Genomic DNA, 19,809 nt, shown 5'->3' on the forward strand with positions numbered 1-19,809 from the left:
AGGGTGGCTGGCATATCCATCACCTCAAACAATTATATTTTTTGTCAGAAACATTTAAAATTTTTCTAGTAGCCATTTTGAAATACACAGTTAATTGCTTTCTACCACAGATATCATACTATGATGTAAGACGTTAGAAGTTAATCCTCCTTTCCGACAATACCCTATGCTTCAATGCAAACTATTTCTATTCTGTCTTCTATACTTGGCCAGGCTCTGGTAATCACTATTCTACTATCTACCCACATAAGGCCAACATTTAGGTTGTACATTATATATGAGCAAAACTAATACAGTACTTTTCTTCCTGTATCTGGCTTATTTCATTTAACATAGTGTCTTCCAATTCTATGTTACTTGAAAGGATAGACTTGTGTTCCTTTTGGGGCCGAATGTTCCACTGAACACAAACACCACAGTTATTTCTCTATTATTTCCCTTAGTCGGTCTCTGGGGATTATGAATAAGTGCTACAGTAAATACGCAAGTACAAATATTTCTCGGCGACATTGATGTCATTTCCTCTGGATACACAGTCTGGAGTTACATGGATGGGTAAATGGTAGTTCTAGTTCTAGTGATTTAGGGAGCTGTCATACTGTTTCCTACCTGTAATGGTTATGGTAATTTCCCCCAACAGAGCAGAAGCATTCTCTTCTCCATACCCTCCTTGAACTTGCTACATTTTGTCTTTTGAGAATGACCAGCATAGCTGGAGTGAATTTTAGCTCCTAAGGCGTTCTTTTTCATTTCCCTGCTGGTTAGAGGTAGGCATTTATTCATATATCTGGTGGCTATTTGTTGACCTTTTGAAGGTGTTTTGAGATTTATTGCTCATTTTTAAATAAAATGTTTTTGTTGTGGTTTGGGTTTGGAAATATTTTTGTTATTTTTGTAAGCTTAAGTTGTTATATATTCTGAATATGAATTGTTGTTTAAAATATATATTCAGATCAAAGTGTCCTGCAGTACTTCTGTGTTTCATTCCAGTATTTTCTTAGTTAGAAGTCTTACTTTTAAGTTCTGATCAACATTTTTCTTTACCGCCCCCCCACCAACCACCACCATGGTGAGCAATAGAGATCTGCTTTCAGTTTGGTCTTCTGAATGTTAATGCTTAAGGTGATTGGAATGAAAGTGGCTGCCATAGGCTCATGCTTGAATACTATTTGTTCCCCAGTTGGTGGACTTTTGTGAAAGATTAGGAGGTATGACCTTATTGGAGGAAGTGTGTCACTGGGAGTGGGCTTCGATGAATCAAAAGACTCCCCCATTCACAGTCTCTCTCTATCTTCTGCTTCTTTCTTGCAGCTCAAGATGTGAGCTTGCAACTGTTCTGCCATCATGGACTCTAACCTTCTGAACCCATGAGCCCAAATTAAACATTTATTTTACAAGTTGCCTTGATGGAGATAGCAATAGAAAGGTAGCTAAGACAATATGAGTTTTGCCAGAATTGATGTTGAAGAGTCTTCTCTAACGTGTGCTTTGCTGACCTTACTGGAAACCATTTGGCTATGGATGCAAGAATTTATTTCTGGATTCCTTTTGTTTTCCATTAGTCTGTTCCTGTTTCTAAACTGAAGCCATGCAGATGTCTTGTACTCTGACTCTGTAGTGTGTTTTGAAGTGAGGTTTCACAATATTTCTGGCTATGACTGCTCAAGGTTTGTTGTACTTTGGTAATTTCAAGACTATTTTTTTGTTCCTATAATGAATGTCGTTGAAATTTTAATAAGAATTGCATTGAAGCTGTGCAAACCACTCTGGACACTGTGGATGTTTTAACACTGCCAGTTATTTTCATCTGTGAATACTTTCTATTGTTCTCTGTCCTCTCCAATTTCTTTCATGGCTAGTTTATATTTTCATTGCAGAGATTACTTACTTTATTGGTTAAATTTGTCCCTATGTATTTTTCTTCATATAACTATTATGAATGGGGTTGTTCCATTCATTGCTTTTTCAGCAATTTCTTTATTGGTTTGTAAAAGTGCTACTGAATTGTGTATGTTGACATTGTATCTTGCAAACTTGCTGACTATTTATCATTCCTAACAATTGCCTTTTGGAGTCTTTAGATTTTCCTATGTATAAAATCATGTTATATGCTTGATTTATTTCTTTAATGAAGCAATTTGTTTAATACATTATAATATATAGCTACCTGCTTAACAGTTCTAGCTTGTACCAATAGAATAATATTGTAATTTGTTCAAATCATTTTATACTATTTAGATGTTCCTTTACATATTCAATACAAATTAATGAAACAAATGATATATTGTTAATGCCGGTTTATGTAAATTACTATCCTGTTTTCTGACTTTTCTCGAGGGGAAAGGTACACTTCTTTGACTAAAACAATCTCACAATCTTAGATACATATAAATTTACATTCTAAAGTTATAAATTCACTCTTGGTAGTCCCTGTCTCTTAAAACTATCAGCTACCCCCATACTTACAGGCACACCATTCTTCCCTGAGTTTATTTTTGTGAAATATACTATGTTTACCTTTTAGTGTCACATTTACATACCTTTATATTAAAATGTATTGAGTCATGTTTTGTCTAACTGCAAAGTCTTTTAATTTGTATAGAATTATTCAGTCTGTTTACATTAATAAAGATAGGGTTAAGTTTAAAGACTTATTTACATGTGTGAGCGTGCCTACATGACTTCATCTACACTACATATTTGTTGGTTTCCTTGAAAGCCAGAAGAGGGATTATATAACTGGAATGACAGGAAGTGGTTAGCTTCCAAATAAGGATGCTAGGAACTGTAGTAGGTCCTGTATATGAGCAGTAAGCATTTCTAACCACTGACCCCTCTTTCCAGATCCAACGGACAATTAGCTTTAAATGAATTGTCCTGTTGCCATCTTTTCTACCTATTTCACACAAGCTTTTCGTTTCCCATTTCTTTACATCTTTGATATCCAATATCTGTTCAGTATTAAGATGAATTGTCTTTTTAGGCCTTTCTATGTATTTTATCTGTCAGATTCTCATAGCTAATATCCAAAACCAAGCAGACGCACTCATCACACACTAGTTAAAATGAATTGCTTCACTTTACATGAAGCTCAGGAACTTTATAGAATTGTGTGAAGCTAGTGCTTGCTAGAGATGTCACCTCCCTGGAGATACCTTTGCTTATATCTCACTTTTAACTTTACAATCAAAGGAAGTGGGTAGTTTTTGGTTTTGTTTTTAATTAATAATTAATCACTTTGATCTTTTTTTTTTTTTTTTTTTTTTTTTTTTTTTTTTGGTTTTTCGAGACAGGGTTTCTCTGTGTAGCCCTGGCTGTCCTGGAACTCACTTTGTAGACCAGGCTAGCCTCGAACTCAGAAATCCACCTGCCTCTGCCTCTGCCTCCCAAGTGCTGGGATTAAAGGCGTGCACCACCACCACCCGGCCCAGTTTGTTCTTTTTAAAAATTCAAAAATCAGAAGTTTTTTTTTTTTTTTTAATAGTTGCTCAGATATTTACCATAGCCAATTATTTTCACCCCTTGCTGTAGATCTGATTTTCTATTTAGTATTATTTCTGAAGACTTGTGCAGCATAATGTAAACTTCCAGGCTTCTGACAAAGAACTCTTTCCAATTCTTTTGATCCAAAAATACCCTTATTTAGCCTTCCTCTTTGAAGACTGTTTCCTGGGGAGAGATTTAGTGTTTTGTTTTCATGCAGCACATTCAAATATCTTTCGGTTGTCTCATAACCTACATATACTCTGATAAGAGTTCAGATATAATTCATGTATTGTCATTTTCCTGTGTATAATTTGGCTTTTTCCTGTGTGTCATGTTTTTCCCAGGTTGTGGATTTCATAATCATTCTTTCTTTGAATATTTTCACTGTGTTTTTCTCTTCATAGGACTCCTGCAATGATTATCTTAAAGTATTAAATATTGTCTCACAAGTCACAGAGCCTCTATTAATTTATTTTTTGATGTCCCTTCATTTGAGCTTATGACAAAAGATTATGTTACACTTCTCTGGTCGAATTTTTCTACATCAAACCTGCTGTCTGTATGACATCTCATTTCCAACATTATCAACTTTAGTTCTTTGATGTGATTGTAGTTCACAAATGACCCTTCTGCTCAATGTCTATATATTTACTCAACATGTTGTACTTACCTTTGCTTCTTTGTATGCATTTTTAGTAGTTGCTTAAAAGAAGGTTTATGCTCATTATAACATCTGCATCACTTTAGACTCTTATTGACCATTAGTGATACTTTCTTAATTTCTCTTCAGGTCTACCAGTATGCTAATTATGTTGTAGGAAGCATGAATTATGCTGTCATGTTTTTCCATTCCATAAAGCAACAAAGTCTTTGGGAGATTGTTTCAATCCTTTCAAATGTTTTATGTTTAGTAAGAACTTAAGTTTTTGATATTCTTTAGTCCCAGGATAAGGCTTTTTTCCCTAAAACACACTCATCACTGCCTAGTTATACCTCTTTTGACCCTACATCCAATGTCTAGTCTAATCAGCAAGATAGATATTCACCATCTCCCAAATCTGCAAGACATCTGCTAGCTTTGCTCATCTCTCAGCTCCTGAGAAACCATCCCTAACCTCACCATCCTGTCCTGACTATATTCAATCTGATGTTTGGGAAATAACTCAAAACACTTTCCCATGTTAATATATGAGCTTTCCCTTCATTCAACTCATCTCTCCAATACCTTTCCCTTTAAAATCAACTCACTCAGTCTCTCAATTCTTATCTCTACTTTGTCATGAGCTCGACTGACACTATGCTATCCTTTACCTGTCACTATTATGAAGGGCCCCTCAATGGGGATGCCAGGTGAATTTAGGGTTTGCTTTATGTATTTTCCTTCTTCCAGGAAGTGGTATAGTACATTTCCCCATTATTTAGGCCAGGCTTACTTAAGCACACTGTTACTTTACATAGCCAGGACTTACTTGTTATTGTAGTATTGTCCTTAATACTGTATTATTGCAGCATGGAAGCTGCCATCAACATTGTATACATCAATGTGTGCCACTGTTTTCTAATGAAACATTGGTAAACATAAGCAGCTAGGTAGGTTCAGTCCGTGGGTTACAGTTGCCCCACTTAGACATAAGTGACATTAGGGAGGCTTCCTCAGTTGTGGCACCATCTGTTTCCTGAATAGATTAAGTATGATATGTGGAAAATTTTTGAACAAATGGTTAAATTAACAAAACTAAGGACCAGAAACTCATTTGCTATAGATTTTAAGATAAAATCTCCTGAGTATGCAAATGGAATTTAATACAAGGAAATACATAATGTATTAACACGGTAGACAGAATAGTGACCCTGCAATTCTGTCCATATCCTAATTCTCAGAGCCCATGCATTTGTTCTGTCACACAACAAATCAGACTCTGTGGAGGTGATTAAGATCATTCACTGAGCTATGGAGATTACCCTGGATTATTCGCATAAGCTCAGTTTAATCACACCAGTCCTTAAACATAGAATCTGTCCCCACAATGATAGGAAGACAAAGTGGTGAGATGTGGCTGGCTTTGAAGATAAAGGAAGAATCTGTTAGTCAAGAAGGATGGGCAACCAGGACCAGCTGGATAAAACAAGGGAAGAGGTATTCCCTGAGTGTCTCTGCTGAAAATTATAGCTCAGCCAGAATGGCAATTTTTACCGGTGATGTCTCCATTAGACCTTAGACCAAAACAACTGTAAGACAAACCAAATTCATGTTGTTGCTCACCAGGTATATAGTAATGTATCACTCAACCAACAAACCACCTTACTACCCCAAAGAGTTTTCCTTGAGATTTAATTTCCTTCGCCTACCCAATCTCTAATACCAAAGGCTCACACTCCACAAGGAGTTGATCATTTCTGAGTTGCCATTTCAAAGGCAATGGCTCTCTGCCCTTCACTACCATGCTCTCAGATCTGGGTACTCATGCTAGACAAGTACAGGCATTCTGTACATTCTGAAGGCTTACCATTTGTAATGTCCTTAGTCCTAGCTCTCTGGACCACATTCATGGGCACATGTGTCTTTTGGATACTGCCCCATATTGATGCTCATTACTTGTGAGTAGCTTTAGTCAATCCTCACCTGAGAGTACTATTTCTTGAAAACATTGGCATCCCCAGGCAGCTGACTTCATATACTGCTTGGTCAATCTTTCTGATATTCAAATAGAACCTTTTTCTATAACATGTCTCATAACCCAAACTAAAATAAAAAAATTCTCACAATTAAGAGCACATAGGAATTCCATGTTCCCAGCCTTTGGGATGGATGTGCTGTCCCACACACAAGCCTGTGTTATTTTCTGGTATATAAGTCTCCTAATTACATACTCCCCAGTTTCCTCCCCTCCCTCTCCCTCTAAGACTGAGCATCCTCCAACATTTAAACTATTGTCTCTACAGTGCATGAAATGTAAATTCATGTTACCATTAATATTCATCATTAGACTTCCAGCTGCCAGGGCACCTTCAACCTCCAATTGCCAATTTCAGTTCAGATTTTCAAACTGTTCCCTTAAATATAAAAACAGCAACTTGACTCTGGTCAAATATTTTTTAAAGGCCATCTCTATGAAAATACTGGTTTCCTGTCCTTTCTAAGAAAGATGTCATCTGACCTGTGCTAGAGTTTTGGGCTAAGCTTTGGTTTCAGAAAGGGAATCCTTAAGTTGGGCGTGGTGACACACTCCTTTAATCTCAGCACTTGGGTGGCAGAGGCACAGGCAGGTGGATTTCTGAGTTCAAGGCAATCCTGGTCTACAAAGTGAGTTCCAGGACAGCCAGGACTACACAGAGAAACCCTGTCTCAAAAAAATAAAAACAAAAAACAAAAACAAACAAACAAACAGAAACAAAAACAAAAAACAAAAAGAGAGAGAGAGAGAAAAGGAATCCTTGGGAGACCTCAGCTGGAGACCCGGAACCTGGTTCAAGGTACATAGTTCCTGTATCTGGCATATTCTCATAAATCAGCCGTGAAAAGCCCACAAGCTCTGAACACCAAGGCCACCTAACTGAAAGAGCAACATTTTCTCACAAAATATGGAGCCAAGATTCCAAAAGAGGGGAGTACACAAGTGTTTGTATATGACCGGAAGAAACATACAAGGTAAAGAAGGTTCTCCTCATTGGCTGGACTCAATGAATCACTGGAGCATCCAACCTCTGTGGCTCAGGATGTGTGAAACAAAAGTAAATCATGTCTAAGTACCAAGGACACATCAACTTGGCGCCTAAAAAGAAAGGGAAAGATAGGAGCGCAGAGGGAGGGGGGAGGGGAGGGCAGGGAAGGGAAGGGGTGAGGACGGAAGGGGAACTGCTGTGTTTACAAATTGTGTCACCCAGCCCTCATTTAATGATCAGTTCCTAAACCCTAATTTTAAAAATTTGAAATAAATTGTTAGCACCATCATTACATTCTACAAATGAAATTTGTCACTTTAAAAATGCTAACATGAAATTGTCAGTGATTTGGTTTCTGTCAGATCCAGCTGCTAAGAGGCCAGTAGACACATCTTCACAGACTCTCACAAGAACTTTCCAATCCCAGTCTGTCTCAGTAAAATATATATATATATATATATATATAAATAGATAGATAAATAAATAGATTGATATATTGATATTATGGATATGTATTATGTAATTACACTTTTAATTACAAACATAATTTCACAAAATTTTAATTAAATACATAATTTCATAAAAATAGCCCATACTATTTTTGAAGGCTGTATTATTAAAATGTAGTATGCTTGCGATGAATTTATAAAATTCTTTCCAAATGCTATTGCCCTTTTGACATTGGTTAATGTGACCCTGCTCTCCACAAGGGTGGAGATAAAGGTGGATACAATTGCTAGCACAATAAAATTTGAGTATGATTTATGAAACTAATACATGCTATTACATAAGAATAGCTTTAAATATAAGATTATACTTTAAATGTCTAATGAGAATATCCCAGAGTTACTTTTAATATGTTGAATGCATCTACAGTGTTTCTAGAAATTTTAAGTTGTCAGAAATTCACATTTTGCTGATTTAAGTTACACTTTCAAGTGGTTTGTCTTATTAAATACGTTACTTGAGAATATTGTGGAATTCCCCTTATCTTATTTTATTTTATTTTTCTTAAGACAAGAGTCTTATTGTGTTCCCAGGCTGGGCCTCAAACTGAGAATCCTCCTGCCTCAGGCTCTCAGGCTGGAAGTACTGGCATGTACCACCATGTTTAGGAAAAAATTCCATTCACTAGGCCATTGAGTCATTCACACAGCTTTCCGACAAGCTCTCTCCAAGTCTGTCAGTCTGAGCTGTTGAGAACATAGTCCAACTTCAATGCACATGTAATTCTGACACTTGTTATTTTACCCGAAGCACTTATTCACATTACACTGAAGCTGATTATTTTTGCTGAATGGCTATGTTTATTTAATAACATCAAAGACTTGCAATTTTAAGGTCGTGTTTCATGAAATCCTTACTGAGTCTGTGTTAAATTTCTTTGTCCCCCTTTGATTACCCAATTGATTCAGTTTCAGACTAACGTGTCTTCCACAAATAATCATTTGTGTTCAAAATAAAAGAACACAGAAAAATCCCACGTGAATTGAGTCTTTCGAAGGAATTGATTATAAGTGGTGTGTGTCTGTGTGTGTGGTGTGTGTCTCTGTGTGTGTGTGTGTGTGTGTCTGTGTCTGTGTGTGTGTGTGTGTGTGTGTGTGTGTGTGTGTGTATTAAACCTACCTGTATTTGTGTGCATTGAGAAACATCCCTAGCTTTACAGAACTAAGTTATCCTTACTGACCATACTTAGTTTCCCTTAGGTTCCAGTTAGTTGGAAGGCATAAATAGCAAGCTAGGGGTTTTATGTGGGACTCAGCACGTTGCATATTCCGGTAAATAAAGAAAATAATACTGCGCTCAGCTCTGGCTTCACTTGTTAACAAGTGAGGGGAACTAATGAAAACCACAGGTAATCCCTCAGTCTCACTGCAGCCATTAGTTTCAATCTTCTCCCCCACATGTCCTTTTACCAGAACTGCTGACAGGAGTAATGTGGGGCGGGCAGGGCAGGGGATGCCTCAGCCTGCACACTTCTCATCCTCATGCTAATGAACTGTTGAATGGCCATGAGGCAGAAGTCCTGAGAAAAGAGGAAGCCAGAGAGGCAAATCCTGCAGCCCAATGAGAAGCCACCAGTATTGCCAGCTTAATCCTCTCTCTGTCAGCTATCCAGAGGCCCCCACTGCGGCCTTTTACCTGCAGACACCTGATCACTAGATACATGGGGCACAGTTCTTAATTGTGCTGTTTTGTACTCAATTGTGATTATTTGCCTTAAAAGATTTCAAGTGAGTCTTTTATCAGGAAATATAATGAAGTGCCTGTTGGATATTCATCCATAAGTTACCAATTAATAGCACAAAGGAATTATCTAATAACCAAAGATATCCTGTTAATCCTAAAATCATCTAATGATTTATCCCAGCTGGTGAGGGTTAATTTCATACCAGGCTTGTCTCATACTCATTAGAAGAAGATACTTTATCTAAGGCATGTTTGTTAAACATATACATCTCTAGGACCAAAAGAGACTCCAATAGTGAAAACTCAAAGAAAGACTAACTCCATTAGTGTTGGAGTGTATGGACAAACCTTGGAATGACTCGTGAAATTCATTAGGCCACAAAAAATATCCAGGGACTGCGAAGACTTAACTTTTCTTATTTTGTAATAAACCCCATTTCCATGAAATTCTATTCAGTTCAAGACGTTATGTGGCAAAATTTGAATTGCATCTAACAGAGTATTCAAACTTTTACAAACCCTCATATGTGCTTAAATGTTTGCTTTTAAGGTGTAGGATTGAAAATATGGATATTACCAGAACTATGTAACCTTCCCAATCTCACCAAAATTAATTAATCAATTAATTAATTAAGACCATCCCTAAGAGGATCTCACAGAAAATCAAAAGTGAATCTGATTAGAAACAGACAAAGTCTAAAAGAAACCCATCAGTTTGGTATCCTTACCCAAGCTGAGCTAGATGTGAAGCACGATGGAGGGGGTACACACTTTGTATTTCAGTAATTCTCAAACTTTTCATGATCTAGGGGTTTGCAGTGGTTTGCAAGAAGTGTTTTCATGTACAATTAATCTCAATGAGAAGTCCTATAACACAGTATCTTGGAACAATGCAACTACAAACTTTATATTCAGTCAGCTGATCTTGCAGAAACAAAGAACACAGTGTGGGAAGATCATTATGGCTTCCTTCCTTGATGTTTCATGGCACCAAAATTTCCCTTTCTGTGCCCAAAAGAAGCCCGAGACTTCTGAACATCAACCAAGTGTATTAAGTCTAGGAGATGAGACAAGCATACTGGGAACCTCATGTCTCTTCTGAGGAAATAGCCCACATGCTAGCTTCCATTACTTTAATTTTCATCCACTTGTTTTTAAGTATAGAATTGTGGGTTTCTGTTGTTACTCCCATCTAAACTGTACACTATAAATAGAAAGACTGTGTCCGGCTTTAATTTTTCCTAGCTACTATACATCCAAATGTCTAAGAACCACATTTAAAATACAGGGCTTCTTACTGCAAGCACCTGTGTCTCAGGAATCAGCTGGTAACCTAATTCAAGGTACCTGATCTCCAATGACGGAGTTATGTGGACTCATTGCTTATTTCTCCTTGCTATGTGCTCTTTCCTATGTGTTTGGATTTCTACTCTCTAAATCAAACTCAGAGAGTCCGATGGTAAAAGTAGGGTCAGCAGTATCACGGTGCTCTCACATGCAAGTTATCAGCAGCATGAGCCAGCTCTAAGGGTCAAGGTGTTTTTCCTGGTAGCTGCTCTCCTAAGGAAGTTCCCAGCTAATACTCACCATCTCATTGCACAGTAAGCAACTTAACACAAGAAGAAATGTGTGATACTTGACCCACACTTGACATGCATGGCATATAGTTGCAGACCACCACTGATTATTCCTGTATATCCTCCCACCCTAGGGAGTCACAAAGCTTCATAGAGTGCCAAACACCAAGTGACAATAAATAACACCAAGTGACAATAAGTAACAAATGGTATTTTGGTCTATTAGTCAGCACTAAATGCCACTTAGCAGATGATTTCAGTCATGCATCCTGTTTGTTGCTCTCCTAACAGTTGCTATTATGGGGTACACTTAGTTTCAAGTCTTCAGTGGAGATTTCCTTTCATTGATGTCTTTCAGAATCAACTCTAAGGCCAATCACGATTCTGCTTGATGACAAATAGATTTATAATGGAAACATGGAAAACACACAAATCTTCTCTAAATGTTAGGAAAATTTTTTTCATTTTTATCAAAGATAGAGTCATGATGCTACCATAATCATAGAGGATGATCTTGAAAAACACTTTGAGTGACATTGTGAAATTCAGAGTTCAAGACTAGACAACATGAAGCCATTGCCTTAAAAGGAAAATCAGATAACATAGATAAAAATATTTAAATTTTTTATTTGTTTTACCCTTTGAAGGCCTCTCTGACCTTTAAATATATATATATATATATATATATATATATATATATATATATATATATATATATATCAAATGAGGCTAGAGAGAAAATAAAAACATCAAATGTCACTTGAAAACAGTGATTTTTTTTTGTCTGCCTATAACCTGCCTCTGTATTAAATAGAATATTTCGAGGATGATGTAACACTGGATTTTGACTACAGTTACAGGGTCAGTCTCAGACTGAAAACTGTTTTTCCTCCCGAGAGAAAGGCTCTAACATGCCTCTCTGTACAGACTACATTCTAATCTGGTGCGAGGAGCCACATCGTCTGGGGAATGTTGAAGGAAATGTCTGCATCTGGCTTATTATCACCATGCTTCCGGTAGGAGTATTAGGTGTAGACCCTTGAAGACAGCTTTGTTTATACTTGGGGCACTACCCACAGATAATATTACCCAAGTTTGTTTCCTCCCAACTCCAACTTTCAAGAACGACATCTAAGAAATTTCAGAGTGAGAAACATGGATGGAAAGACAGTTGCTTCTTACAGTTATCCAAATCCTGCAGGGACAAGCTGAACTGGCTATTAAGTGACACAGCCAAGACTCCATGGATGGAATACCCTGAGGTCCTCCTCTGGCAAGCAGTTGGATGCATCAGACAAAAGCAGATCTTAAAACACAACTAAACAAAACAAAAAAGAAAAATAAAAACGAAAAGATGTAAATAGTTGTAATGTGTTTACCTATTTCCAGTTTTAAACATCACCTAAATGATTAAAAATGAAGAGTAAGAAAGATTCCTTGCTATCTATCAAGATAATGGTTTTCAATTGGGAAACATATCCATCATTATACCTATCTATAAATAAGTTCACTGTCCTACAAATCGTCTATGCTGAGCTATCCTTTTCCCCTTAGCAAACCTTGGTAGTGATGAACTTGTACTGTCTGCATGCTTTTGCCTTTTACTGAACTTAATACAGTTGGAATTATTCAATAAGTGCTCTTTCCCAGCTGGAATCTTCCACTTAGTAATTTGCGTGGTAAGATTCCTCCTTGTCTTTTCATGGATCTCATTTCTTTCTAGAGATTAATAGTATTTCATTTCCAGTGCCTGGGTGTACCATAGATTATTAATCTATTCACCCACCTAAGGACATCTTAGTTGTTTACAAATTGGAGCAATTAATGAACAAACCTGCTACGTTCCTGTGCAGGTTTCTTTGTGGGCAGAATTGTTGATCTTCTTTGGGTAAATACCAAAGGATGTTGCTTCTGCACTGCATGATTAAGAGCACCCCGAGTTTTCATAGATCGATGCCTTGCTCAGCTGTCAACAGAGGAGCTTCCTCCTGCAGCAGAGGGGAACAAATACAGAGACCCACAGCCAGACACTAGGCAGAGAGTAAGAGACCTAGGAACGAAGAGTCCTAAATTGTGTGTCTCCATCAAATCCCTCCCCTCAGGGCTCAGGGCCCTATCTCCCCCAACCCCTGCACAGAAATGGGAGCTGAAAGAGTTTCCTTTGGGTATATATTATGGCTTTAAGTTTTGAGTTTTTTATGGGATTCTTGAGTGTGTGAACAAGGGAGTCTCTGAATTTTGTGCTTTTTTTTTCCTTGGGCTCTTTTCCTTCTCTTTGTTTTGTCCTATTCCAAAGTGTTACTTTATATCATATCATATCATATCATATCATACCATATCATATCATATCATATCATATCATATCATATTCCCTAGAAGCCTGTTTGTTTTCTAATAACAGAAAAGGAGTACACCTGAATGAGAGGGGGAGGTGAGAAGGAACTGAGAAGAACATAAGGGGATGAAACTGTAATCAGCATATATTATATGAGAGAAAAATCTATTGTCAATAAAAAGGGTGTGAAACCTACTAAATCAGTAAAAATGTTAAGAAGCTGGTGAATGACTGTGGCACTTTGGAACTCTATAGGGGAACTCTGTAATTTTGTAGGCAGAAACACCCTTGAGGGACCTTTGTGACTTCATCCTATTGCTGAACACGCTCACTGTTGAAGTATTTCACTTCTGATTTCTTGTTTCGGGAAATAAATTTCCATTGTTTTAGTGATTTCAAAAAAGAAATGTGCTGTTTTACATGAAACTGCTGAAGTTTCTTCCAAAATGATCATGCCATCGTCCATTCTTATTGTGAATGAGAAAGAATTCCTATTGCCCCATAATTCCCATGGGGAGGTGAAGACACAGCAAGACAGAAATACTGAAACATGATTCATTCCAGTCCAAGTCTACAGAGATCACCTGTGTTTCCAAAAGCTTCGGTAGGAAAAAGCTGAATGAAAGTTGGCCATCCCAGCATCCTTACAATGATACCATCTCTTGCCAGGATCATATCAGGATAGACTAAACAGTTTATCATCCCTTCTGAATACTAATGCAGTACACCCATTGGATATCACGTGGCAATCTAGAACTTCACCTCTCCGTACCTAGTTCTCCAGTATATAGTGCATACCAGTCACTCCTCCAGCTAGTTGGGTATGGCAGAGTCAGAGAGAGCTTACCAGAGATCCAGAACGCTCCTCACCTCTTAGTGGTAGCAATGTCATCTGTGCCTGGTACCAGTGGAAGAAGAGCTAGGAGCTGTGTATTTCATCTTCACCCCCACCCAGGAATGATGAGGAGACCTTCCTTGCCCCACTTGGATGTCAACAAATATTGAGTGAGAAACTGAAATGAAGAAATATACAGTCCAGCAATTACAATTAGGAGCTTCCCCATCCTTCCAACAAGAATATCAAAAAAAAACAAAAAACCAAAAAAACAAAAAGTCCTGATAAAATTTTACAGAACACTGTTTACAATAGGAGAAAAACATACATTTTTACCAAGCACAAATGGGACTGTAGTGTGATTTATTTTGTGTTTCTTGTTCTTTACAAGACCTTAGACTCTTCAGTGTCAGTTGACTTTTGGAATTCTGGGAACAGGAAAGGATATAAAAAGCCAGCAGAAGCTGAGATAGGAGTTGACTAGAATTGGAGTAGGTCAGAGGAATATTCAGCTGGCAGAAAAGTAGGAAAGTCCAGGTAGCAGAAAAGTGGGGTCAGAGAGTGGGGTCAGAGAAGACAGTTGATGCAGGAAGAGACAAGTTTGAATAGGCAAGAGAGGAGAAGAGGAGACAAGGGGAGCAGAAGGGAAGATAGGGGAGGGGGTGAGAGCGAAAGGGAGGGGAGGGGAAAAGGGAAGGAGAAGAGAGGAGAAGAGGAGAGAAGAGAAGAGGAGGGGAGGGGAGGGGAGGGGAGGGGAGGGGAGGAGAGGAGAAGAGAAGAGAAGAGAAGAGAAGAGAAGAGAAGAGAAGAGAAGAGAAGAGAAGAGAAGAGAAGAGAAGAGAAGAGAAGAGAAGAGAAGAGAAGATTGAGCAGAGCTAAAATAAGGGAACAATGTTCCAGAAGAAGCTGAGTTAAGCCAGAGAAGATGTTACTAGTGGACAGAAGAACTGACAAAACCCCACAAAGTAGAAAAAAAAGGCAAGCTACATTGGATATTTTACCAACACAGATCATTGGCTAAACCATTAAACCAAAGTGGTTTAATTGAGAAGAACCAAAATGATAAGAGTATGTTCTGCATTCAGAACACTGTTGTTAGGATTCAATAACACACCTAGAAAATCTAGAAAAACAAACTTCTAAATAACTCAAGGGCCAGAGAAGTCTCAAAGGAAACAGGAAGCCCACTAAACCTCATCAGCCTTTATATTTGACTGACAAGGTGACCATTGGGTCATTTCAGAGAGCAGATTTTAATGAGTAGAACATAGCAGGGAAACTTGGGTTGCCCACTTATAGCTAAGACCAAAAGCACTGAGCAATTTAGAGACTCAATTCTGTTACTGTCTGAAAACTGAAAAAAAAAAAAAAAAAACTGAAAAAAAAAAAACTTTGGAAATGCATTTCTACCTGGAATAATAGCCCATGCAGCATGTTTGAGAAGTTTAAATGCAGTGTCTTCAAAGGATCCTCAAGCAACATTCCAGTAAATGTTCCACAAGAGTCAGTGGATAAGACAGTACTTCGGAGCTATCAGAAGCAAGCTGTGTAACTGTGCCTACTGCCTATCCAATGAACAGAAAGGAATATGTTATTTATATAAAGGGCTTTTGAGTTTATACCTAACTAGACTATGAAAGGCATTTTAAAGGATACCTAAAGGAAATTTTTCAATAAACAAATAGCCTTTGGGGGAAGCTAGGAGTCGAAAAAAAAAAGCATGTGTTTGTTCGTATTCTTGTGCCTGCTCTCTTAACCAATGTGTTCAGCTGCTCAAACAAATAGCATTTCCACATCGTTGCTATTTACAGCCATAGCCTAAAGCACAAAGATCAGACTCCGCGTCTGATTAAACTAAGTTTTATAAAGAATGACAAAATAATTGGTAAAAACATTTCAGCTTGGGTATGGAAAACAGAAAAAAACAAAGTAGCAAATGCTCAAAGCACAATGGATTGGGAGAACAACGCCGTCTCTTCTTCTTGGCATTTCTCTAGGATTCATATCTTGGCTGAGTGACAAAAACCTGTCCATCAGCTACAAGCCTGAGCCTATCAGCCTTACAAATCAGAGTTAATAAAAGTCAATCAGAGATGGTTTAACTTGCTTGCTATTGCCTGAAGCAGGATTCATCCTCTGTGTCTGTCATCCACGTAGAAAACACTTTTCTATGGCTGCCTATAAATTCTTGAAAATTTACTCATCTACATTTCTATAGATAGGAAAAGATCATTTCTATAAATATATGTCTGGACAACACAGATGTGTATGAAACCCTTACAGGTAAATGCATAATTAGGAACTTCATCTCTTACACTTACAGACTCATAAAAAGAAGCATCTCTCTTAAACCACTAAGAATTTGAAGATCGGCCCCCTTAGAATCCTGCTCTATGCATACTTGTCTCCCAATGAACAGAGTACTGGCCTCTACTTGTATGCAAGATAAAGATGTTGGATATATAATTGCAAACCATGAGAGTAGCTGTTGATTCTGTCAAATCCAAGTCTTTGACTACTATACCAGCAACAGCAAAAGTTTCTACCTCAACCCAGAGCTCTCTGCAGCCAAGTGCATGCCTACCAGACACTGAGTAGGGCCTCTCAGAAGTACTCCAGGGAAAGCAATGGTCTGGGAGAAGCTACTTCAATAACTATGCACCAGAAACCAACTCTTTCAGAAGAAGTCCCTCTGTCTTGGCATCAAAAATAAAATCTGGAAATCACAAGAAATAAAAAAGATCTGCCCCATCTTCTTATTCATTTATTCAGCAAGCAATGAATACCAGCTACTGTGATTTCAATAGTAATATTGTGTGAGCCACATAAATTGTTTCAGATATTTGTTAAATGTCTATTTAATTTCAATTTAAGTTAAATGTATATTGAATATAAGGTTAGTTGTATTTTTAAAGTGAGAAGTTAGTACAGTTAATATTGATATAGCATTTAGTTCAGTTCTCTATGTCCAATTATTATTGTTTCAGTGTCCAACAAAAACAAATGTTCCTTAAGACACATCCTATTTTACAACTCCTATCAACTACTTCTGAAGTGCTTATATTCTTTTGTGGCTACTGGCTCTTATACTGAGCTGTAAGATTCTAATGATAAAAACACAATTACAAAACAAATACTTGTCCTGGTGCATTTAACTATTGTAGGAAAGACAGGAAGAGGGTGAATCAATATAGAATGACAGGTTGTTACCATGTCCTAATAGACTGGAAGTGATCTGGCTCCATCAATCTGTCTCAAATCATCATCACCATTACCATGATCCCCACCATCATCATTGTCACCAGTATCAGCACCACCACCACCACCACCACCACCACTAGCATCACAACCACCACCACCACCACCACCACCACCACCATCACCACCACCACCACCACCACTGTCATGATTCTCAATGTTTCCTGTCCTTGCTGGATTCCCTAACCTCCTCTTCTCTAACTAAGTCTTCCACATGGATGGAGAGGATTTCTATTCACTCAGAACTGTCTTCCCCATAAAATATAATACATCAAAACACATTAAAATATTAAAGAATATAAATATATATAAAATAAACAGATGTTGAAGACTCACATTCACCTTTTCTCAATTAAGCTCAACAATTTAACAATGTGTTAAAATATTATTTGTATTTTATAAATTATATATGTGGTGATAATTATATTGAAAATTATATACATTTGAACATTATATACATATTAAATTTATTCAACAAATATTCCTCATGTGTAATTTTTTTCAGCTTTAAACTTTTATATCTGGTTGTTTTTACCTCAGGGTTCATTACAAGAGAAAGAATTGTAGGGCCCCAAATGAGGAGTATTTTGAGACCTCGGGGATAGATGTGTAAATCTCTCTGTGATAACATTGTCTAGCTAGTCTTTGATGACGTCATCCCTCTCAGTGGAACAGCCTATGTACTAAGTGTCTCGCAGTTCTTCATTTAGGATATTTTCAACATTTGATTCTCTTTAGCTGTTTAAATGGGAGAGATGGTGTTCAAGTGATATTTAAAATGTTTTTCCTTTATTTGTTTCTTTGTGAGGATGCACATTGGTCATGCTTAGTGAAAACTATGTCACTTCCCTGCATCCTCATCTCTGTGTTTCTATTTGCATGTCTGTTAGTAGTAATGCTGAGATGGTATGTTGGCCCCTCACTTACTGTTTTATGGTTTTGAAGAAATTTCTACTTATTCTCTGTCCATGCTACAAGTTCATCCTTCATTTTTGTTATGACTTCTACTTCCTTTTTTTTTCAAATCATCATATAACCATTATTTTTTATTAAAAGAATTAGCTCATTTTTTATTAGATATTTTCTTTACTTACATTTCAAATGCTATCCTGAAAGTCCCCTATACCATCCCTCTGCACTGCTCTCCAATCCACCCACTCCTGCTTCCTGGCCCTAGCATTCCCCTGTACTGGGGTATATGATCTTTGCAAGACCAAGGGCCTCTCCTCCCATTGATGGCTGACTTTCATGATTTTAAAATCCCTTCCCCAAACTATGTAAATGAATCTTTCTGATTTTTCCAGCCACCCTGACTGTGAATCCCCCAGGGCCATTGCTTTGCCTGACATCATTCAATCCCATCAGAATGTAGAGGAGATATTTGTCTGCTGATCTTACTCTCTTACTTCAATTCTCATTCCTTCTATGCCCCCAAAGCTGGTAGCATCTTAGAGCAGAGTAAGCTCTGCTGTGTCACTTCAGGATACAGCTCCCCAGAGCTTTAGTGACTAGCAGTGCCCTTAGGTCATAGCATGCTTGCAAAAATTCTAGGCAAGATTTCAGAAAAGTAAGAAGATGGGGACAGGGTTACAGTAAGAAGAGACAGAGCAACAATTTCATAGTCAAGTATCTGCCTACTAATTCTAGGTCTGCTGTTAGCAATCTGGGTTCCTTGCTCTGGACCTAACATTACTTACAAAACATGTGGGTGACAGAGTTATCCTCAGGCTAGCATTTCTCATTGATGGCTGTAATCTGAATCATCCTTCTATCCACTCTTGTAAGAAAGATATTCCAAAGTACAGAAAAAAATACTTTACACTGATCCAAGTAATGAGTGTTTGGTATAAATAAAACTTAGGGAGACACAAATATTTAAACCTCTTGTGATGGATTATGTGGTAAGAGCAAAAAAAAAAATCTTCTCAACTACTTAAAATATATTTATTGGTGAGTAAAAATCATTAAAGCTTGAAAATTTTATACATGGTTAAATTAAAGAAGAAATTTTTCTAATTTAGAAATAACACTACTAAGAGAGTTGGATTTTTTTTTTTACCTGAATGAGAAAGAATAAAATTTACAAGGCAGAGAATCATCAGGAAAATATTAAGCTTTTCTTTATATCCTACCCAATGAATAATGAACTGCTCCACTGGACGAGAACTTATTTGGGGCTTGGATTTATTAGAACATTTTCTGATGGTAGAACTCCAGGCCAGAATCGTCCATTGGTAACGCAATGGTAATACAAAAGTTGGCCTTCTTTGTCGGGATGGGAACGGCCACGTCTTCTAAATACAGAGCAGATTTTCCAGTTCATTTTGCAGAAATGGCTTCCATGGGATTTGATAACACAAGAATCATTCATTAATGTAATTGTCTCCTGCCTAGAAATTATGCTTAATGTTAGCAATGTGAAGAGAGTGCCTTATCAAACATGAACTTTTAATAAGAAGAATTTC

The 19,809-nt window shown here is 37.4% G+C and overlaps 1 long non-coding RNA gene across 1 annotated transcript; it reads right to left on the bottom strand.

Annotated features, from left to right (window-relative positions):
* Positions 1 to 11,752: 11,752 nt before the first annotated feature.
* Gm31351 lies at positions 11,753 to 19,798 on the bottom strand. Its single transcript, XR_374884.2, has 5 exons — positions 19,477 to 19,798; positions 15,497 to 15,651; positions 14,122 to 14,264; positions 12,751 to 12,904; positions 11,753 to 12,234 (listed from the first exon to the last, which is right to left on the bottom strand). It is a non-coding gene; the product is annotated as a predicted gene, 31351 (long non-coding RNA).
* Between the last annotated feature and the right edge of the window lie 11 nt (positions 19,799 to 19,809).

The sequence above is a fragment of the Mus musculus genome, chromosome 2 (genome assembly GCF_000001635.26).
Source record: "Mus musculus strain C57BL/6J chromosome 2, GRCm38.p6 C57BL/6J".
Classification (NCBI taxonomy): domain Eukaryota; kingdom Metazoa; phylum Chordata; class Mammalia; order Rodentia; family Muridae; genus Mus; species Mus musculus.